This window comes from Callospermophilus lateralis (genome assembly GCF_048772815.1).
Source record: "Callospermophilus lateralis isolate mCalLat2 chromosome 8 unlocalized genomic scaffold, mCalLat2.hap1 SUPER_8_unloc_1, whole genome shotgun sequence".
Classification (NCBI taxonomy): Eukaryota; Metazoa; Chordata; class Mammalia; order Rodentia; family Sciuridae; genus Callospermophilus; species Callospermophilus lateralis.
This window is the reverse complement of record NW_027510150.1, coordinates 321690-343861: the sequence shown is the minus strand read 5'-3', so window position 1 is coordinate 343861 and position 22172 is coordinate 321690. Positions and strand designations below refer to the sequence as shown.

The following is a 22172-nucleotide window of genomic DNA, read 5'->3' as shown; positions in this document are numbered from 1 at the left end:
ATATATCCTCTTTTAGTCTGATGGATAAATCAGAAAACTAGAGCATTTTCCCTCATTCTTGTGGTGATTGATAGAATTAAGCATTCAAAGACAGAACAAAAGCTCCTCACCCTGCATTGAGGGCCAGGTGCCCAGAGATTGAATTTGTGATAAGTGTGTGTATTGCGGGGGAGTTTGACCATGCCCCAAGAATGAAATTTAGATACTTTGCCCATAAAGAGAACAAGACCAAAGATTGTACCATTAGCTACTAACGTGCAATAGAACCAACAGAAATTCTTCAGGTGACTTTCATCTTTTGTACTCACTACTTGAGATTCAGTGTGCCATGGGTAATAGGGAAAGGAAGGAGGGAGAAGTGGTTACAGTAAGACACAGGCTGGTCGTGAAGATTTTACAGTATGAAAAAAGAGGGCCTCTGCAGACACATGCTATAAAGTGGAAAATTAAGGGGGAATGGCTTGTGAGGGGTCAGAGAATAGTGGAGGGAGGGTGGGGAAACAAGGAAATAGTGGACCATAGTTGATGGACATAACTGTCTTGGTGGAATGAAAGTAGCTCTAGACTCTACTTAAACCAATGAGCAAGACTCTGTCAAATCACAGTGTTTGTGAAAATAGGGGGCTGATCCCTGGGCTAGAATGTGAACTCAATGGCGCTAGGAATTTATTTTTCCATTTGTTTATCTACTTGATTTGTTCTCATCTGTGTCCCATCTCCTAGAAGAGTATGTTGTACACACATAGTAGACACGTCATAATTGTATTGCCTGATGAATTGTGGAACAGTCACTGCTCCACATAGGAACGGTTGGATTTGCAATTCTACAGTACTGCTGTTTTCAGTAACACTGGGGTTTAGTGTCAGAGAAAGCCAAATAGCAGGATCTGTGAAATTCTTGCCTTAACATTCACATTTTGTTCCTGGTTGAATCATTCAGAAAGGCTTGATCATTCCTTGAGAAAGTATGTTAAAATGTTGGAAGTTTTTCAAGTAATGAAGACTTAGGGAATAAGGTTTTCCTGGTCATTTTAGAAGCACTTGCTAGGTAGATATTAATAAGGGAGATATATTAAGAACTGTAGAGAAATTAGCTTTGAGAATTTACCCAGACATTTTGCATTTGGGGGATGGCTCATGATTGACCTCAAGACTTCATGAATGCTAAACACCCATACTAGCACTGACCTATACCCCCAGACCTACCCAGTCATTTGTGTCTTTACCCTGGGGGAGGAAGGATATCAAATGAATTAAGAGTTTTCTGAGTCACAGCTGGCTCTTGCTTTACCCCAATCTCATTATACTAGTCCAGTGATTTAGAGTTTCTTCAGTCAATGAACAAAGTGAAAGGTACATTTCACTTGAGCCACTAGCAACCCTAGTTTCATTGTGATAGATCAGGCACAGGCCAAGAAAGGTGAGATCATTCTGGATGTGAGTGCTGTGGGGCAGTTGTGTGGGGACTTTCATATTTTATAACAGCTGTACACTCATAGGGTATCAGTATGTGAGGACACATAGCTGTTGGCTTTGATCCTACACTTGGAATAGATACTGATTCCAAAGTAGAACACATGTTGATGAGCCTAGCAATTCTAAAGAGAGACTGGCATAGACACCACAGTTCTGAATGTATGAAGCCAGACTGCTGTGTGCACTCCTGTGCCCCTGCAGTAGCCCTCCCCTTAGTTCTCTTCCTCCATTTCATTCTTCTTAGTAGTTTCATCTCTTATATTTAGGACAGCATTGAGCCTATTTGAATTATTGGGCCTTAGCACAGTCAATAGTGCCATAATTACCCCTTCTACGCTATCTTATTTTTCACTGCCCTCAGGCATACACTTGATTTGATTGAATCATAGTTGCATCCATTTTCTGTAATTCATTGTTGAAGTGGTCGAAGTGGTCTTTCATTGTCTGATTTTGCTGTCTAATGTCTTCCTTGAGACTCCAGATCATCTGAAGCATGTATATCCTGAATTCTTTATCTGACATTCCATCTGCTGCAGATATTACCTCTTCTAAAGTTGTGTTGACCTGCATTGCTTGTGGTCCTTTCTTTCCTTGTCTTTTCATACTGATCGCGTTTCTTTCTGCTTGGTGAAACTCTTGTGTTATTGATTTTTCCCCCTATATATTTATATTGCTCTTGTATAGTTGCAAAGTCTCCCTCGCAGGCTTTGGCAGTGGTTCTGCCCCTCCTCCAATTGGGGCAATGTGCCTACCACGTCGGCAGGCCGCTGGGCCTGTACTTTCGGTGGGCCTGTTCTTTCGGTGGTCACAGGTTCACGTACCTTGCAGGCGTGAGCAGCGGCTCTGCCCCTCCGCTGGCCGCTAGGCCTGTTCTGTCTGTTGGATGCAGGTCTGTCTACCTAACAGGCGCTGGTGGTGGCTCTGCCCCTCCCCCAACTGGGGCGATGTGTCTGGTGGGCCACTGGGCCTGTTTTGTCGGTGGTCACAGTTCCGCCTACCTTGCACGTGCGTGGAGCAGCTGTGTCTCTCCGAGAGTTGCTGGGCCTGACCTGCCGGTGGGTGGCAGGTGCACCTACCTTGCAGGCACGGGGGAGGCTCTGCCGCTCCGCGGGTCACTGGGCCTGATCTGCTGGTGAGTCGCAGGTCCGCCTACCCTGCAGGCGCCCGGCAGCTCTGCCCCTCCCCCAACCTGGGCAGGGCGATATGTCTGGCCGGCCGCTGGGCCTCTTCTATTGATGGTCACGGTTCTGCCTACCTAGCAGGCGCGTGGGGCAGCTGTGCCCCTCCGCAGGTCGTTGGGCCTGACCTGCGGTGGGTCGCAGGTCTGCCTAACTTGCAGGCTCGGGGGGTGGCTCTGCCGCTCTGGGATTGCTGTGCCTGTTCTGCTGGTGGGTCGCGGGTCCGCCTACCCTGCAGGCGCCCGGCGGCTCTGCCCCTCCCCCAACCGGGGCGATGTGTCTGGCGGGCCACTGGGCCTGTTTTGTCAGTGGTCACGGTTCCGCCTACCTTGCACACGCTGGAGCAGCTGCGTCCCTCCGAGAGTTGCTGGGCCTGACCTGCCGGTGGGTGGCAAGTGCACCTACCTTGCAGGCCCGGGGGTGGCTCTGCCGCACCGCGGGTTGCTGGGCCTGATCTGCTGGTGAGTCGCAGGTCTGCCTACCTTGCAGGCGCCCGGCGGCTCTGTGCATCCATTTTTCTGAGAGAAAATGGTTTCTTATATTCTGGAGTGCTTTATTCCACTCTTGAATTTCTACTGAAGACACATTAATTTTTGTTCTGATGAGATTCTAAAAGTGAGAACACTGCTGCTTATAAGTCTCCAAATCAGTGGTTCATTCATTGTGTCTGACTTGACTGAGAAGCAGGTGAGGGTATTTGAAGAGGCTGATCATCAAACATTATTCAGAAGTTGTTTTAAGAGGGGTAAGAGTAATACAGATAATTGACAAGAATTTACTATTCATTTTGTGATCTGTGAACACAAATGGAAATATGTCATTTCCCAAACAACATTAATGGTTTCAAGATATTTTGGGAATGTGAGGGATTTTTCTTAATTCCTGACTATTGAATGATATTCTATGTATGCTAGACTTCTATTAAGAATGACTTATTTTCCTTAAGTTTCGGTGCTTGTTATCTGTCTGGAATTTCATCAACTAAACATATTCAATGCAGCCCCTAAAAGTATAGAACACTATAAAAACTAAAATACTAAGTCAGTATATTTTTGTGTTTACAGTGGGATCATGAAACCTGGCCTTAATGCTATCATGGGACCCTCAGGTGGAGGCAAATCTTTGTGAGTACAATAGAAAGTATAATTCAAAGCCCTTTTGGTGCTTTTTCAAAGTTCTTTGAAAAATCACAGACATTTGATGGGCATTCCTGGTCTGGTCCTAAGTAGTGTATATCACTTGCTTTTAGACTAGCTTGTGGTTTAAATCCTAGGACCAGAAAGTTTTATTAAAATTCAGTATGAGTAACACAACATGATAAGGTGATAAGTCATAGCAGCTGGCCATATTATCAGCAAATGAGGAAGGAAGATAAGGGAATACTATTAAAATGAAGAGAAAGAGCTGAAGTTCTCAATGAGCACATGCATCTGAGATAAAAGGTCCTACTACCTGGGTTGGGATCATCAAGGTAAAGGTCATTTGGACTCTGTGCTAGACAAGCCAATCATCTCTTGCTTTAATGTGTTTGGTATTTTGTATAGTACATGATGAAAAGGAAGGGAAGAATTTCTCTCTCTCTCTCTCTCTCTCTCTCTCTCTCTCTCTCTCTGTGTGTGTGTGTGTGTGTTTGTGTGTTTGTGTGTGTGTGTGTGAGAGAGAGAGAGAAAGAGAGAGAGAGAGGTAGAGAGAGTGTGTGTGTATGTGTGTGTATAGACCATATGTTAAACCATAACAATTTTTGATTAGTTCATTTTTAACATGAACAACATTTGGATTCTGAGTATGTGAGAGTTGTAGCCTTTGTAGGAAGGAAAAATTTCACAATATATGTGTCCTTTTATAGGTTGTTAGATATCTTAGCTGCAAGGAAAGATCCAAGTGGTTTATCTGGAGATGTCTGAGTACATGGAGTACCTGAGGATTCCAATTTCCCACATAATACAGGTTATGTGGTACAGGTAAGTATTAGTGATTTTGCCTTTTAGGTTTCCCCTGTTCCTGTAAGGCAAGAACCTTGGCTTATAGTTTAGTATGCTTCCAATTGAACATGCTCAGAACCAACTTTATTTACACCACATTTATAAAAATTGAGGGAGGAGTCAAAAGGAGAGATAGAAAGAACCTGGAATATTAACTTTTAGGCAGTGGTTTCAATTCTAGCTCTCGAATCATTTCCAAAAGGATTTATTGTTGTCCTTTTTGCCCTTCATTCACCTCTCTTCTTCTCCTAAAGGATGACTTTAGCAATTCCTCATCGAAAGGTTTGTAAGTGTCTAGAAGGCATAATTTTGTGTGCTCCACCTGGGTATGCAAATAGGGAGTGAAAATGCTTCCCTTGGGCTCTGAAGCTGAGTGTGTAGAGTTACTGAAATCCTTCGAGTTGAATGTTCACAGTAGCTAGAATTTTCTTTTGGGTTTGTTATTTTCATAAATTAAATTACATACACTGAATTGATAGTCTTAGAAAAGATGAACTGTTTCTCAAGGAAATCGCATTTGCTTTCAGGATGATGTTGTGACGGACACCCTGTCAGTGAGAGAAAATATATGGTTCTCAGCGGCTCTTCGGCTTCCAACAACTATGTCAAAACAGGAAAAAAAATGAGAGGATCAACAAGGTCATTAAAGAATTAGATCTGGAGGAAGTGGCAGATTCCAAGGTAATGTAAGAAATGTGATAGAATCATCACCAGGAAGGAGGGGCTCCCACGTGGGCAATGTGACCTTAATCAGAAGTTTCCCAAAGTTTGTGTTGTCAAAATTGGTGGTTTTCTGTAGTGATGAGAAAAGTGATTATTTACATACCAAGAAGAGGGAAATTATGTGAAGAAACAATCTTAACTCTGTCTTGTCCTGGAGATGGGGTAGGTCTATGTGGATAGAGCCTCTCACCCAGCCTTTTCCATGATCCTCCCACCCCCATTGTTCAAGATACAGATCATTTGATTCTTTGCATTGAGTTTTATTCTTGTTTTTCTTTTTTCCTCTTTTAGCTGATTTTCTCCATTTCCTTCTCCAGGGAACATTGTTACATAATTTTGTTTTGTTTTGTTTTGAGGTTTACATGTGGATGTGATAAATCAAAAGAATCCAAGGATTCCTTTTTTTAAATTGGTTCTTTTTAGTTATACATAACCCTGGGATTCATTTTGATGTAATTATAAAAGCATGGAATATAATTTGTTCCGGCTTATTCATGTACTTCCCCTTTTCCTTTCCTCCTCTACTGATCTTCTGTTTACTGACAGTTTTTTTTTTTAAACTTGGTGCCTTGTGTATGTATATGATGGTAAGATCCACTCTTGTATTTTTATAAACATACATAAGAAAGTTTGGTCAAATTCATTCCACCCTCTTTTCTTATTTAATTCCTATTACCTTCCCTTCATTTCCCTTTGTTTACTCCACTCAATTCTTTTTTAAATTTTTTTAAAAATCCCTCTCCCCTTAGCTTGAATTAGCTTCCACATATCAGAGAAAACATTCAAACTTTGCCCTTTTTTTGGCATTGGCTTATTTCACTTGGTATGATAGTCTGCAGTTCCCTCCATTACTGGCAAATGCCACAATGTCATTCTTCTTTATTACTGAGCAATACTCCTTTGTGTATATATAGCACATTTTCTTTATCCATTATTCTGTTGAAGGGTACTTAGTTTGCTTATCTAGCTTGGCTGTTGTGAATTTTGCTTCTATAAACACTGCTGTGCATCACTGTAGTATGCTGATTTAAATTTTCCTGGTTATATATCAAACAGTGGGATAGCTGGTTTATATGGTGGTTTCACTTTAGGTTTTTGAGGAATCTCCATACTCCATAGTGTTTGCACAAATTTACAGTCTCATCCCACCAACAATGTATGAGCATACCTTTCCCACCACATTCTCACCAACAATTATTGTTATTTGTATTCTTGAAAGTCACCTTTCTTTCTAGAGTGAGATGAAATCTCCATGTAGTTTTAATATATATTTCGATAAGTGCTACTGATATTGAACATTTTTTCATGTACTTGTTTTCTGTTTGTCTTTCTTCATTTGAGAAGTGTCTGTTTAATACTTTTTGCCCATTTTCTGGTTGGTTCATTTTTTTTTAATTGGTGTTATAGTTTTTGAGTTAACTTGTAGTTTTGAAAATTCATGCCCTTTGTGAGGTGCAGGTAGGAAATATTTTCTCCCATTCTGAAGATTTCTCTTCACTCTTGGTTCTTTTCTTTACTGTGCCAACATTTTTGGGTTTGATGCCATCCCACTCATTGATGTTTTTAATTATATTTCTTGTGTTTTAGGAATCTTGTTAAGAAAGTGGTTTTCTGTGCCATCATGTTGGAGTGTTGGTACAATATTGTCTTCTAGCAGATGCAGTGTTTCTAATTTCTAGGTCTTTGATCCATTTTAAGTTGAGCTTTGTGCAGTCTGAGAGATAGAACCTAAATGTCATTCTACTCCATATGGATTTCCAGTCATCCCATCACTATTTGTTGGAGAAGCTGTCTTTTTTTCAACATGATTTTGGCATCTTTTTCTAGTATGAGGTAACTGTATTTATGGGACTTTGTCTCTGTGTCTTCTACTCCATTCCATTAGACTTCATATCTGTATTGGTGCCAGCACCATGCTGTTTTTCTTTCTTTGGCTCTGTAGTATAATTTGAGGTTCAATATTGTGATGCCTCCTGCTTTTCACTAGCAGTGAATCTGTACATTGCTTTTGGTAGAATGGCCATTTTGACAATATTAATTCTGTCTATCCAAGAACAAGAGATGTCTTTTCGTCTTCTGAAGTCTCCTTCAATTATTTTTTAGTGTTCCATTATTTTCATTGTAGATGATGTTTCACTTCCTTTGTTAGATTTATTATAAGGGTTTTTTTAGGCTATTGTGAGTAAGATGGTCTTTCTAATTTCTTGTAGTGATATTTCATTTTTCATCTTAAATTTTGTTTTTTATGTCTTTCTTTTAGTTAGTTTGGCTAAGAGTTTATCTATTTTGTTTACCTTTCAAAAAACTCATTTTTTTCATTGATCTTTGGATTTTTTTTCATTCTCAATTTCATTGGTTTCTGTTCTGATGTTGATTATTTCCTATCTTTTATTGATTTTGGTGTTGCTTTGTTCTTGTTTCTTAGGGCCTTGAGATGTAATTTTAGATTACTTACTTGTTGCACTAGCTCAATGTTACAAAATTTCCTCTTAGAGTTGACTTCATACTGTCCCAGAGATTTTTATATGTTCTCTCACTATTCTCATTTATTTTTAATTTTTTTTATTTCTCCCCTTATTTCTTCTGCTATCCATTCACCTTCAGAAGAGTATTATTTAATCTGTTGGTGTTAGAGTGGTTTCTGTTTTTTTATATTTAATTTAAATTTTCATTTACTTTTTAATTTATTATTATTATTTTTTAAATTTATATATGACAGTGGAATACCTTACAATTCATATTATATATATAGAGCACAATTTTTTATATCTCTGGTTGTATACAAAGTATATTCACACCAATTCATGTCTTTATACATGTACTTTGGATAATAATGTCCATCACATTCCACCATCATTTCTAACCCAAGCCCCCTCCCTTTCGCTCACACCCCTCCATTTCTTTCCTACCCCTCTGCCCTATCTAGAGTTCATCTATTCCTCTCATGCTCTCCTCCCTACCCCGCAGTGAATAAGCCTCATTATATCAGAAAAAAACATTCAGCTTTTAGTTTTTTGGGATTGGCTAACTTCACTTAGCAAAATTATCTCCTCCAACTCCATTCATTTACCTGAAAATACCATGATGTTATTCTCTTTTATTGGTGAGTAATATTCCATTGTGTATAAATGCCACATTTTTTTATCCATTCATCTACAGAAGGGCATCTAGGTTGGTTTCACAGTTTAGCTATTGTGAATTATGCTGCTCTAAACATTGATGTGGCTGTGTGCCTGTAGTATGCTGTTTTTAAGTCCTTTGGGTATAGACCAAGGATAGAGATAGCTGGGTCAAATGGTGGTTCCATTCCCAATTATCCAAGGAATCTCCGTATTGCTTTCCATATTGGCTGCACCAATTTGCAGTCCTACCAGCAATGTATGAGTGTACCTTTTTCTCTACATCCTCACCAACACTTATTATTGTTTGTCTTCATAATAGCTGCCATTCTAACTCCAGTGAGATGAAATATTAGAGTAGTTTTAATTTGCACTTCTCAAATTGCTAATGATGATGAACATTTTTTCATATATTTGTTGACTGGATTGATTGTATATCCTCTTCTGAGAAGTGTCTGTTCAGGTCCTTGGTCCATTTGTTGATGGGTTATTTGGTTGGTTTTTTTTTTTTTTTTTTTTTTTTGGTGCTTAGTTTTTTGAGGTCTTTATATACCCTAGAGATTAGTGCTCTATCTGATGTGTGAAGGATAAATATTTGCTCCCAGAGTGTAGGCTCTTTGTTCACCTCACAGATTGGTTCTTTTTCTGAGAAGAAACTTTTTAGTTTGATTCCATTTCATTTATTGATTCTTGGTTTTTATTCTTGCACTATAGGAGTCTTATTAAGGAAGTTGGGGCCTAATCCCACATGATGGAGATTAGGACCTACTTTTTCTTCTATTAGGAGCAGAGTCTCTGGTTTAATTCCTAGGTCCTTGATCCACTTTGAGTTAAGTTTTTTGCATGGTGAGAGATAGGGGTTTAATTTCATTTTCTTGCATATGGATTTCCAGTTTTCCCCAGCACCATTTGTTGAAAAGGCTATATTTTCTCCAATGCATGTTTTGAGTGCCTTTGTCTAATATAAGATAATTGTAATTTTGTGGGTTAGTCTCTGTGTCCTCCATTTAGTACCATTGGTCTACTGGTCTGTTTTGGTGCCAATACCATGCTGTTTTTGTTACTATGCTCTGTAGTATAGTTTAATGTCTGGTATAGTGATGCCACTGGCTTCACTGTTCCTGCCAGGATTGCTTTAACTATTCTGGGTCTCTTATTTTTCCAGATGAATTTCATGACTGCCTTTTCTATTTATATGAGGAATGCCATTGAGATTTTAATTGGAATTTCATTAAATCTGTACAGTGCTTTTTTGTTTTTATCTTATTGTTGATTTCCAATTTCATTCCTGTATGTTATGATAAAATTCAAGATATTATCTCTGTTTTCCTATATTTGCAGTTATTTGTTTTGTGACTAAAAATATGGTTTGTTTCAGAAAATGTTCCATGTGCTATCGAGAGGAAAGTGAATTTAGGCATTGATGAATGAAGTATTCTATAAATGTCTCTTAGGTCTATGAATTAATTTGACTTATTTTTCTGTAGAATCTTTACTTTGTTTTTATTTGGTTGATCTATCCAGTGTTGAGGGAGAAAATTTAAAGTCACCCAGTATCAATGTATTGTTGTCCATTTTATTCTTAATATTGATAAGGGTTTGTTTCATGTACATAGATGCTCTGTTGGTTGAGGCATTAATCTTTGCCATCATTATCTTGTTGCTGTATGATTTCCTTTAGCAGTATGAAGTGCCCTTCTTTCTCTCTTCTGATTAATTTTGGCTTGAAATGTACTTTATCTAATATGACAGTAGTTACACTTGATTATTCATGAGTCCTATTTTAATGGTATATCTTTTCCCATCCTTTCACCTTGAGTCTAAGGATATCTTTGCCTGTGAGGTGAGTCTTTTGCAGACAACATACAGTTGGATGTTATTCTTTATTCTGGTCTTCCGTCCTATGTCTTTTGGTTGATGATTTTAGACCATTCACATTCAATATTGTTATTTAGAGATGGTTTATATTTCCAAACATTTGAGTTATTTCTAATGTTCAAAGAAGACTTGATTCCTCTTTAATTGACTATTCTTCTTGAGCACCTCATTCATTCCTATGGTGCTTTTCATTTTCATTCGTCATTTCTTCTTCATGTAAATTTTCATTGTCTATGTCTTGTAGTGCATGCTTATTAGTTAAGAATTAATTTGTATTTTTTAATGAATTTTTTTTTATTTTTTTAATTTTGAAGCCTAATTATGCTGGATGTAGAAATTCTTGGTTGAATCCATTTTCTTTGCAAATTCTCCTAGCTTGTAGGGTCTAGCTTGAGAAATCAATTGAAATCTGTTTTGGTTTAGTTTTTTTCACATCTTCATATGTATTTTGTATAATAATGACTGTCTCTTTCCACCATCTTTGTTATTCCCCTTCTCTCTCCCTTTCCCTCCTACCCCTTTTCCCTGTATAGAAGTAATCTTTCTCCCATGCTCTCCCTCCCTAACCCACTTTGAGTCACCTTACTTTTATCAGAAAAAAAACATTTGACATGTTTTTTGGGGGGATTGGCTAACTTCACTCAGTATTATCTTCTCTAATGCCATTCTTTTCCCTGCAAATGCCATGATCTTATTCTTTTTTAGTGCTGAGTAATATTCCATTGTGTATAAATGCCACATTTTTTAATTCATTCATCCACTGAAGGACACCTAGATTGGCTCCACAGTTTAGCTATTTTGAAATGTGCTGCTATAAACATTGATGTGGCTATGTCCCTGTAGTGTGCTGTTTTTAGGTCCTTTGGGTATAGTCCGAAAAGTGGAATAACTGGGTCAAATGGTGGTTCCATTCCCAGGTTTCTAAGGAATCTACATACTGCTTTCCAAATTGGCTGCACTAATTTGCAATCCCACCTGCAATGTATGAGTGTATCTTTTCCACTGCATCATAGCCATCACTTGTTGTTGTTTGTCTTCATAATGACTGCCATTCTTACTGGAGTGAGATTGGTATCTTACAGAATTTTTGATTTGCATTTCTCTGATTGCTAGAGATGTTGAGCATTTTTTCATATATTTGTTGATTGATTGTATATCGTCTTCTTAGAAGAGTCTGTTCATGTATCTGGCCCATTTATTGATTGGATTATTATTATTATTTTTTTGTGTATCTTGTTGAACTCTTTATATACCCTAGAGATAAGAGCTCTATTTGATGTGTGAGGGGTAAAAATTTGTTCCCAGGATGCAGGCTCCCTGTTCACCTCACAGATAATTTCTTTTGCTGAGAAGAAAACTTTTTAGTTTGAATCCATCCCATTTGTTGATTCTTGATTTTAATTCTTGTGCTATAGGCATCTTCTTAAGGAAGTTGGGGCCTAGCCCCATGTAATGAAGATTAGGGCCTACTTTTTTTTTCTATTACATGCAGAGTCTCTGGTTTGATTCCTAGATCCTTGATCCGTTTTGAGTTAAGTTTTGTGCATGGTGAGAGATAGGGATTCAATCTCACTTTGTTGCATATGGATTTCTAGTTTCCCAGCACCATCTGTTAAAGATGCTTTCTTTTCTCCAGTGCATGATTTTGGTACCTTTGTCTAATATAAGATAATTGTAATTTTGTGGGTTAGTCTCTGTGTCCTCTATTCTGTACCATTGGTCTACCAGCCTGTTTTGGTGTCAGTACCATGCTGTTTTTGTTACTATTGTCTGCAGTACAGTTTAAGGTCTGGTATAGTGATACCACCCATTTCTCTGTTTCTGCTTAGAATTGCTTTATCTATTCTGTGTCTCTTATTTTCCAGGTGAATTGCATGATTGTTTTTCTATTTCTATGAGGAATGCCATCAGGATTTTGATCAGAATTGCATTGAACCTGTATAGTGCTTTTGGTAGTACATTCATTTTAATAATATTAATTCTGCCTACCCATGAGCAAGGTAGATCTTTCAATCTTCTAAGGTCTTCTTCTATTTCTCTCTTTAGGTTTCTGTAGTTTTTATTCTATAGATCTTTCATCTCTTTTGTTAAGTTGATTCCCAAGTATTTTATTTTTATTTTTTGAGAATATTGTGAATGGGGTAATTTTCCTCATTTCCTTTTCAGAGGATTTTTCACTGATATACAGATATGCCTTTGATTTATGGGTGTTGATTTTATATCCTGCCACTTTGCTGAGTACAATTGTTAGTTCTAGAAGTTTCCTGGTGGAATTTTTTGGGTCTTCTAGGTATAGAATCATATTGTCAGCAAATAGTGCTACTTTAAGTTCTTCTTTCCTACAGTTATTCCTTTAATTTCTCTTGTCTGTCTAATTGCTCTGGCCAGTGTTTCAAGAACTATGTTGAATAGAAGTGGTGACAGAGGGCATCCCTGTGTTGTTGCAGATTTTAGAGGGAATGCCTTCAGTTTTTCTCGGTTTAGAATGATGTTGGTCTGAGGCTTAGCATAGATAGCCTTTACAATGTTGAGATAAGTTCCTGTTATCCCTAGTTTTTCTAGTGTTTTGAACATAAAGAGATGCTGTATTTTGTTAAATGCTTTTTCTGCATCTATCGAGATGATCATATGGTTCTTATCTTTAAGTCTATTGATGTGATGAATTAGATTTATTGATTTCTGTATGTTGAAACAACCTTGCATCCTGGGGATGAATCCCACTTGATCATGGTGCATGATCTTTTTGATATGTTTTTGTATCTGATTTGCCAGAATTTTATTGAGGATTTTTGCATGTTTATTCATTAGAGATATTGGTCTGAAGTTTTCTTTCTTTGAGGTGTCTTTGTCTGGTTTTGAAATCAGGGTGATATTGACCTTGTAGAAGAATTTGGAAGTACTACCTCTTTTTCTGTTTCCTGAAATAGATTGTAGAGAACTGGTATTAGTTCTTTTTTAAAGGTCTTTTAAAACTCGGCTGTGTATCTGTTCAGTTCTGGGCTTTTCTTGTTTTGTAATATTTTGATGGCTTTTTCTATTTCCTCTCTTGATATTGGTCTGTTTAAGTTGTGTATATCCTCCTAACTCAATCTGGGCAGGTCATATGACTTTAGGAATTTATTGATGCCTTCACTACCTTCTATTTTATTGAAGTATATGGTTTAAAAATAATTTCTAATTATCTTCTGTATTTCTGTAGTGTCTGTTGTGATATTGCCTTTTTAATCACATATGCTAGTAATTTGAGTTCTCTCTCTTCTCTTCATTAGCATGGCTAAGGGTGTGTCAATCTTATTTATTTTTTCAAACAAGCAACTTTTAGTTTTATAAATTTTTTCAATTATGTCTTTTGTATCTATTTCATTGATTTCAGCTCTACTTTTAATGATTTCTTGCCTGCTACTACTTTTGCTGCTGGTTTTTCTTCTTTTTCTAGGCTTTGAGATATAGTGTGAGGTCATTTATTTGTTGGCTTTTTCTTCTTTTAAGCAATGAACTCCATGCAATAAATTTTCCTCTTAGTATTACTTTCATAGTGTCCCATAGATTTATATATGTTGTGTCTGTGTTCTCATTTACCTCAAAGAATTTTTTTAATTTTCTCCTTCATGTCTTCACTAACCCATTCTTCATTGAGTAGCATATTGTTCATTCTCCATGTGATGTAGGAATTTTTCTTCCTTATTTTATTGTTGACTTCCAATTTAATTCCATTATGATCAGATAAAATGCATGGTAGTATCTCTTCTCTTTTGTATTTGCTAAGAGTTGCCCTGTGGCACAATATATGGTCTATTTTTGAGAAGAATCCATGTGCTGCTGAGAAAAAAAAAAGTGTATTGCTTGATGTTGGATGATATTTTCTATATACGTCAATTAAGTCTAAGTTATTAATTGTGTTATTGACTTCTATAGTTTCTTTATTCAACTTGTGGTTGGAAGATATATCTAGTGGTGAGAGAGGTGTGTTAAAGTCACCCTTGATTATTGTGTTGTGGTCTATCTGACTCTTGAACTTGGGAAGTGTTTGTTTAATGAACATAGCTGCACCATTGTTTGAGGCATATATATTAATAATTGTTATGTATTGTTGGTGTATGGTTCCCTTGAGCTATATTTAGTGTCCTTCTTTATCCCTTTTGATTAACGTTGGCTTGAAGTATACTTTATTTGATATGAGTATGGATTCCCCTGCTTGCTTACAAGGTCCATGTGTGTGGTATGATTTTTCCCAAACTTTCACCTTCAGTCTGTGTATGTCTTTTCCTATCAAATGAGTCTCCTATAGGCAGCATATTGTTGGATATTTTTTTAACCCAGTCTAGTAGCCTATGTATTTTGAATGGTGAGTTTAAGCCATTAACATTTAGGATTACTATGAGATATGGTTTGTATTTCCAGCCATATTTGTTTATTTTTGTTATTTAACTTGATTTGATTTTCCTCTTTGATTAGTTATTTCCTTTAGTGTTCTACCACCCACTATTGGTTTTTATTGTTATTTTTCATTTCTTCTTCATTAAATGTTTTGCCAAGGATGTTTTGAAGCAGTGGTTTTCTATTTGAAAATTCTTTTAACTTTTGTTTATCGTGGAAGGTTTTTATTTCATCTTCATACCTGAAGCCTAATTTTGCTGGATACAAGATTCTTGGTTGAAACCCATTATCTTTCAGCCTTTGAAATATGTTGTTGCAGGATCTTCTAGCTTTCAGGATCTCTGTGGGAAGATCAGCCATTAACCTAGTTGGTTTCCTTCTCTATGTAATCTGTTTCCTTTCTCTTGTGGCTTTTAAATTATTCTCCTAGTTCTGTATGTTGGGCATTTTAAATATAATGTGTCTTGGTTTGAATCTTTTATGATTTTGCACATTCAGTGTCCTATAGGCTTCTAGGATTTGGATTTCTGTTTCATTCTTCATTTCTGGAAAGTTTTCTAATATTATTTAATGGAACAGATTGCTCATTCTTTGGTTTGGACCTCAATACCTTCCTCTATCCCAATAACTCTTAAATTTGGTCTCTTTATTCTATCCCATATTTCTTGGATATTCTGCTTGTTGCTTCTTATCAGTCTCGCTTGCTATATATGTTCTTTTCGAGATGATATACTTTGTCTTCATTGTCTGATGCTCTTTCTTCTAAGTGTTCTACTCTGCTGATGATATTCTCATTTTTGTTTTTAATTTTTAATTTGGTTTATCGTTTCTTTCATGTCTAGGATTTCTGGGTTTTTTAATATAACCTCTATCTTCCTGTAGAGGTGATCTTTTGCTTCCTTGATTTGTTTATTTAATTCATTGTTGAAGTAATCTTTCATTACCTGCATTTGTTGTCTAATGTCTTTCCTGAGACTCCAGAACACCTGAACCATGAATATCCTGAAATCTTTATCTGACTTTCTTTCTGCTGTAGATGTTACCTCTTTTAATGTTGTATTGTCTTGCATTGTTGTGGTCCTTTCTTTCCTTGTCTTTTCATGCTGCTTATGCTTCTTTCCAGCTCTGTGAGACTGCTGTGTTATTGTTTTCCCCTATAGATTTATATTGCTCTTGTATAGTTCCAAAATATCTCCTTTGTGGGGAAAGACAATGTTAACAGTTCCCAATATCAACAATCCATCATATATGAACAAGTTTTCATTATTAATACATTTATAGTTAGTCTCTATGTCTAGAAATGTTGGATTCAGTTATTATTTAAAATATAGTCATTAGTTTCATAAAAGCCATACAATTTCTGGTGGTGTACAGAGAACTGAAGGTCAGGCATAGGATGTTATGTTAAAGGGGAAATGTGTGAGGGTATGGGGTTAATCTATCTTAGCAACTTTGGAGGAAAACTCTTGTGAATCGACAGGAGATAGTTTAGGAAAGAATGCATAAAATCAAACACCTATATGTATTTAGACAATTACCTGAAGTAAAAATAGTCAAAGTTAGGAGAGAGGGTGGAAGAAAATTAAAAAGGAAAGAAAGAAAGAGAAAAAAGAGAGGGAGAAAGAAAATAAGAAAAAAAGGGGGGGATTATGCAATTCCTCTATTATATATCATTCTGGTGATTCAGTTCTTAAAGTCCTATTTCATGCAAACTACTTGGTTTTACATATGTTGGGGTTGTGAGGACCAGTGGGGGAAGGGTAGAGGAGAATGCATGAGAAGAGGGAAAAAAAAAAAAAAAAAACTCTTAGAATTCTGTTTTTTTTTTTCTTCCAGTAGGTGGCATTGTCTATTTCAAGCTTGTGTCTCTGCCCTCAGGTAACCAGTGTGAGAAGGCTTGAGCATGTTCCTGGAGCCTCCCTGCTCTTAGTCTCTCTTGAGTTGAAAACTGGGTACCTGTACAGTTGCAGTTCCATGTTGATACCTATGCCCCCGAAAATATTTTGAGAAAGGTTTTGAGTTATCACATTTTGGGGTGGGGGAATTGGAAACCAGGTACCTGACTAGCTGCAGAACTATGCTGGTAGCCATGCCCACCAAGAGATGGTGAGAAAAGTTTTCCATGATGGATTCCATCTGTTTCCTGAGTCGGGTGTTTGGTGAGGTTGGGGGTGCTGGGATGACCCTGTGCTCGGGCCAGAACTCAGTCGTGTGACCCGCATGGGAGCGGAGCATAGTCTGGTAATCTACAGTTCTGTAGAAGTGCTGCTTGTGGTCGCATGTGTGTTCAGACTGTGGGCTTTGGGGTCAGAGTTTGGAGTCTTACCAGCAAGCAAAGCCTCTGCATTCTGTGTCACGGTCGCCACTCCAGTGGAATCTGCAAAAGATTCCTTGTATGGTATCCTGTCACATGCTCTGAGATGTAGTTTTTCATTGAGGCAGGATCCTGTGGAGAAGCCTTTTGACTGTTTTCTCGGATTCATGTGTAGAGCCACCAGAAGCGGTATCTCCTCTACTCTGCCATCTTTGCTCCTTGGTTTAGTTTTGAATGTGACCAATCCTTTTTCCCTTGAAGTTTTTACAACTCTATCCTTATTCTCTAGGTTGTGTTTTTTTTAATAATGTTTCTAGGTATGGATGCATTGTGATTTTTGTAAAATTTGAGTCCTTTTGTCTCTTTTATTTGAATTTCTATCTAATTCTTAAGGTTTGAAAATTTTTCTGATATTATTCATTAAAAATATCATGAATCCCTTTATCCTTTATCTATCTCAATGAATCTTAAGTTTGGTGTTTTAATGATATCCTAGATTTCTTGAATATCCTTTTTAGAATTTCTTTATCTTTACTGAAGTGATCTTTCACTTCCTGTATTTTACGTCCAAGTTTGCTTTTTACACCTTTTTAGGTAATAGAATATTTTATCTATGAAATTCCTTAATTATTTTTCTACATGTCCTCCATGGTAGTGTCCATGAAGTTGGTGGTTGAAGCATTATTGGTTTGTGGTTGATTTGTTCTCTTGCTTTTTCATACCATTTCTATGACTACCCATCTATTGGTATAGTTCTCACTTCTTCATTAATGGAGAAAGTACTTGTGAGTTTCTTTCTCTTAAGACCCCTGGATTGATAGAATATCCAAATATTTATTTACTTTTTCAGTGTGTCACTTCTGCTTCTCCTAATATCAGCACCACTTTTTAAAATGCCAGTGAACCCTATTTACGATAATCTTTTCAGAGTCAAGTTTCATACTATTCAACCCTATAAGAAATAAAAACTTTTTGATATTTTTTCCCACAGTTCCCCATATGTACATGTAAACCTGTAATAAAGTTCTAGAATAGCTAAAAAAATAGTTGATAGTTATTAAATTTAGTACAATTGCTGTAACATTAAAAGAGGGATAAGGGCAGGGGAGAAAGATAGGCCAAAAAGAATTTGAGAAAAGATAGAATATAAAATGAAAGAGAGAGAAAAAAGATATAAAATATAATTCACACCCAGATACAAAGGCAAAATAGATGGATGATGAGTATATAAGGTAATATTAGACAATGCAAGAGAATGAATCAGGGATATTAAAAACAAGTATAAACCAGAGAAATGAAAACAAAGATAGGAATATTGACACCAAATAATACTTTAAACCATTAGATAAAATACGTTCAAATGGGTTGAAGGTAGAGTGTTGGCTATTGGGGTCACTACTCTCATACATGTAAACAAATTCTGTAAATTATCAAAGTTGATGTTAGAGTTATTTATAGCAAACCATGCCAAGGTAAAGAACAATGTTGCTGAATCTTGGTTTGGATTTCAGAGGGGTTTGGACCTGTAGCAGATGAACATCGTTCCTTGGCTGTGGATCTCTCCTGAGTTATGGTGGTGTAGAAGCCACCTTTCCCCAGTTATTTTTGTTTGCTGAGTGATTGAGTCAGGTTTACTTTGGGGCTGCTATTTTTTAACTGATTTTGTCTTTCTATGAAAGCATTTTCTTTACTCTCTTATTTAGCTGCAAGCCGGCACTTCCGTTAGTTGTTTGCTTAGATTTCCAGGGGAAATGTACAAAGTTGTTGCTTCTTACAACCATGAAGTCTCACTGATTTAAATAATTTATTTTTTAGTGATTTATGAACATAACAGAACATAACAGAAATGTTAAAAAAAAATTATTACTCTAATGATATGAACAATTACCTAATAATTAAAGTATTAATGTCACTGTATTAGTAATAAAAGGCCTTATTTATTGGTTTATAATAATTATAAAGAATAATAGATTTCATTGTGGTATATTTAGACATTTATATAATACATTGAACTAGGTACACAAATGTCTTTTATAGTACAATTGTTGATGGAAACCAATCAAGGGCCATAAGGAGCATTCGATAATGATCTGTTTAGAGACTCCAGATTCTAGATGTGTTTGCTACTTCCTACCTCCCCCAGAGATTTTTTATTCACTTTCCACACATATACTGGTGAAAAGATTGGGCCAGTTGCCCTGTGAAATATCCCCTCTTCTGGGATTTTCTGAAAAACTGAATGATCAATTCTGAGGTATGTTAACCTGTAGAAATAATTATTGTGAAAGAAATATGAAATTGAAAATATGTGAATATGGAATGATCGGTAGTATATGTTTCTTGCTCCAAGGTGATTCTCTTTTTTTCAATCCAATTGGGATCCTTTGTGGAGATGATATGTCTGTAGGAAGTGGTCACAACACTGTAAAAGATCATTATAGGTAGTATCCTTTATATTTCCTCCTATATTATTTGTTTGTTTATTTTTGGTACCAGGGATTGAACCCAAGGGTACTTAAACATTGAGCTATATCTCCACCCCTTTTTTGATATTCTGTTTAGAGACAGGGTCTCACTAAGTTGCTTAGGGCCTCTCTAAGTTGCTTAGATCCTCACTAAGTTGCTCAGGCAGGCTTTGTATTTATGAATTCCTGCCTCAGCCTCCCAAAGTACTGTGATTGCAGGCATGCTCCACTGAGAACAGCTCTTCTCCTATCTTAGTAGTCATTTCCCCATTTTATAGGTTTTTCTTTTCTTTCTTTTTTTAGTGTTTAACTTACTGTCTTAAAACTAACTATTTGGTGAGAAATTCACAGACTATTAAAAGAATGAGCTTCATATCAGGTGCAATCACTTGAGAACCTTGCACTGGGGCTCAGCTTCCACATGTGGTTAGAGTGAAACCTTCGCCTTCTCCTAGGTGTCATTTACTTGCTGTTCAGAAAAATGAGGAAAATTAGGTAAAGTGTCTCTGGCAGGACTGCTGGTCGTTAATTCACCAAAAGATAGTGATGATGAAAATGATAATAATTTGTGTTTTAGGTAAAATCTAAAGGAGAAAGAAAAAGGACCAGTATAGGAATGGAGCTGATCCTTGATCCTCTCATCTTGTTCCTGGATAGGCCCACAACTGGCTTAGATGGGAGAACAGCTAATGATGTCATCAGATTCCTAAAAAGGTAAATGCTATGGCAACATTACATTTCATCTGTTTACTATCTGATCACTTCCAGTTACCGGTATTCAGAAGCTAAAAAAAAAAAAAAAAATAGTGTTCCTTCTTTTTTAGCAAGTTACAGTCAATAAACAAGATGTATATCAAGAATGATGAAAAAAACACATAGGGAAGTAAGATTATGGTGAGGGCAGGGAGCTGTTTTAAACAGGAAGGTCAGAGAAGACCACAAGCATGTTACGCCTGGAGAGTTGGGAGAGTTGTGAGATGTGCTATAAATCAGAAGAGTGTTCTGGATGGAAGAAGCAGCCAGTGGCCCTGAGATAGAGCATGTCTTATGTGTGTGGAATATCAGCAAGGCCAGAAGGAGACCCAGAGACTAAGGGGAGTTGAAGTTGCCTGATGAACTGTCACAACAATGCTACAGATTGGGGACTCAACAACAAAAAGTTTTCTTATTATCTCTGGAGACAGAAAGTTGAAACTAAAGTGTCTTCTGGTCATTTCTTCATTAGTTTGTAAATGCACCTTCTTCCTTCTCCTAATCTCCTCCTAACTGGACGTAGTCAGATGAGGACCCCCTGAAGATCTCATTTAAACTTAAAGACCTCCTTGATGGTGCTATGTCCAATGTGGTTACATTCTGAGGCACTGGGGAATAGGACTTCAACATCTGAGTTTGGGGAAGACAAAGTTCAGCCAACAAAATGTTTTTAGGATGTGAGGTGAAGTTGGGCTGATGGCAGATTTCATGGATCTCATAGAGTATCAAAGAAGTATGGCTTCTCCTGTCACTAGGGGACATAGTGATATTTTGAGAGTTTTAGAGCACAGCATTGGCTGTAGGGAAGACTGTGCAGTTAGGCAAGGATGAGAGAAGACCCAGTGAAGGAGCTGCTGAGCTTCAACCAGAATGGTCCTGGTGAGCAGAAGGTGGTTTCTGTTTTCAAGGGAACCAATAGGGTCAGGTCAGGATTTGCACCTGGGATGGGAGGATTAAGACAATGACTGCTGAGATTTGGGGCTTGAAGAAGTGGAAGAATGAAATTAAATAAATGGGATTTCCTTTATCAAGAAAGAAAAACGGCCATGTGGGGTGCCTCCAGTGGCTCTGGAGGCTGAGGCAGGAGAATCAGATATTAAAATCCAGTATCAGCAAAAGCAAGACTCCAAGAACTCAGTGAGATCTTGTCTCTAAATAAAATACAAAATAGGGCTGGGGATGTGGCTCAGTGGTTGAGTGCCCCTATCCTCAATCCCTGCCCCCTCCTCCCCTCCCCCCCAAAAAAAAGAAAGAAGGAAGGAAGGAAGGTGGGAAGGGATGTTTATAGGAAATTTTTCAATAGTTGAGATATATACATCATCTTTAAAAATATAAACATATTTCAAACTGACAGAAAGTATCTAAGAACAAGTATCTAGATGAAATCCTACTCTTCTCACCTGGATTCCCCTGTGTTACATGTCATTCCATATGCAGCCCCTCCTTTCTTCTCTGCTGTTTCCCACATAGACTTTTCTGCCATCATGTGCTACTGCAACCTCCAATCAGGGAGGACATGCCATCATCTGCACTCCACAGTTCACGCCACAGATATTGCTTTGCCAATATCCACTCGGGGCTACTCAGATTTCCCCAGTTTTCCCTACTGTCTCTGTTTCCTGCCTTTTGGGGATCCTCTACAGAAATATATTATTCCTGTCTTTTTTCAATTTGAAAAGTTCATGGTGTGGCACACTGCAGGGTTTATCCCAGTGCATCTTGTATGAGCTGACTCAGGCATGAAAGGATGCTGAGTTCTCAGTGAAACACACCTGGGCATGCAACCTACAGAGCCTTTATCATCTAAGTGTGGTACACATATATGTATACATAGATGCTTCCTAAAAATACATGCATGAGCAGAGATATATCTATATTTATTGCTATTTCTGTTATTGAATACATTG

At 37.3% G+C, this 22172-nt stretch overlaps 2 pseudogenes; one reads left to right on the top strand and one right to left on the bottom strand.

Annotated features, from left to right (window-relative positions):
* Positions 1-22172, bottom strand: part of LOC143385791 (broad substrate specificity ATP-binding cassette transporter ABCG2-like) — a 564412-nt pseudogene that overhangs the window by 384738 nt on the left and 157502 nt on the right.
* The window catches only part of LOC143385784 (broad substrate specificity ATP-binding cassette transporter ABCG2-like), a 101962-nt pseudogene that overhangs the window by 62474 nt on the left and 17316 nt on the right, over positions 1-22172 (top strand).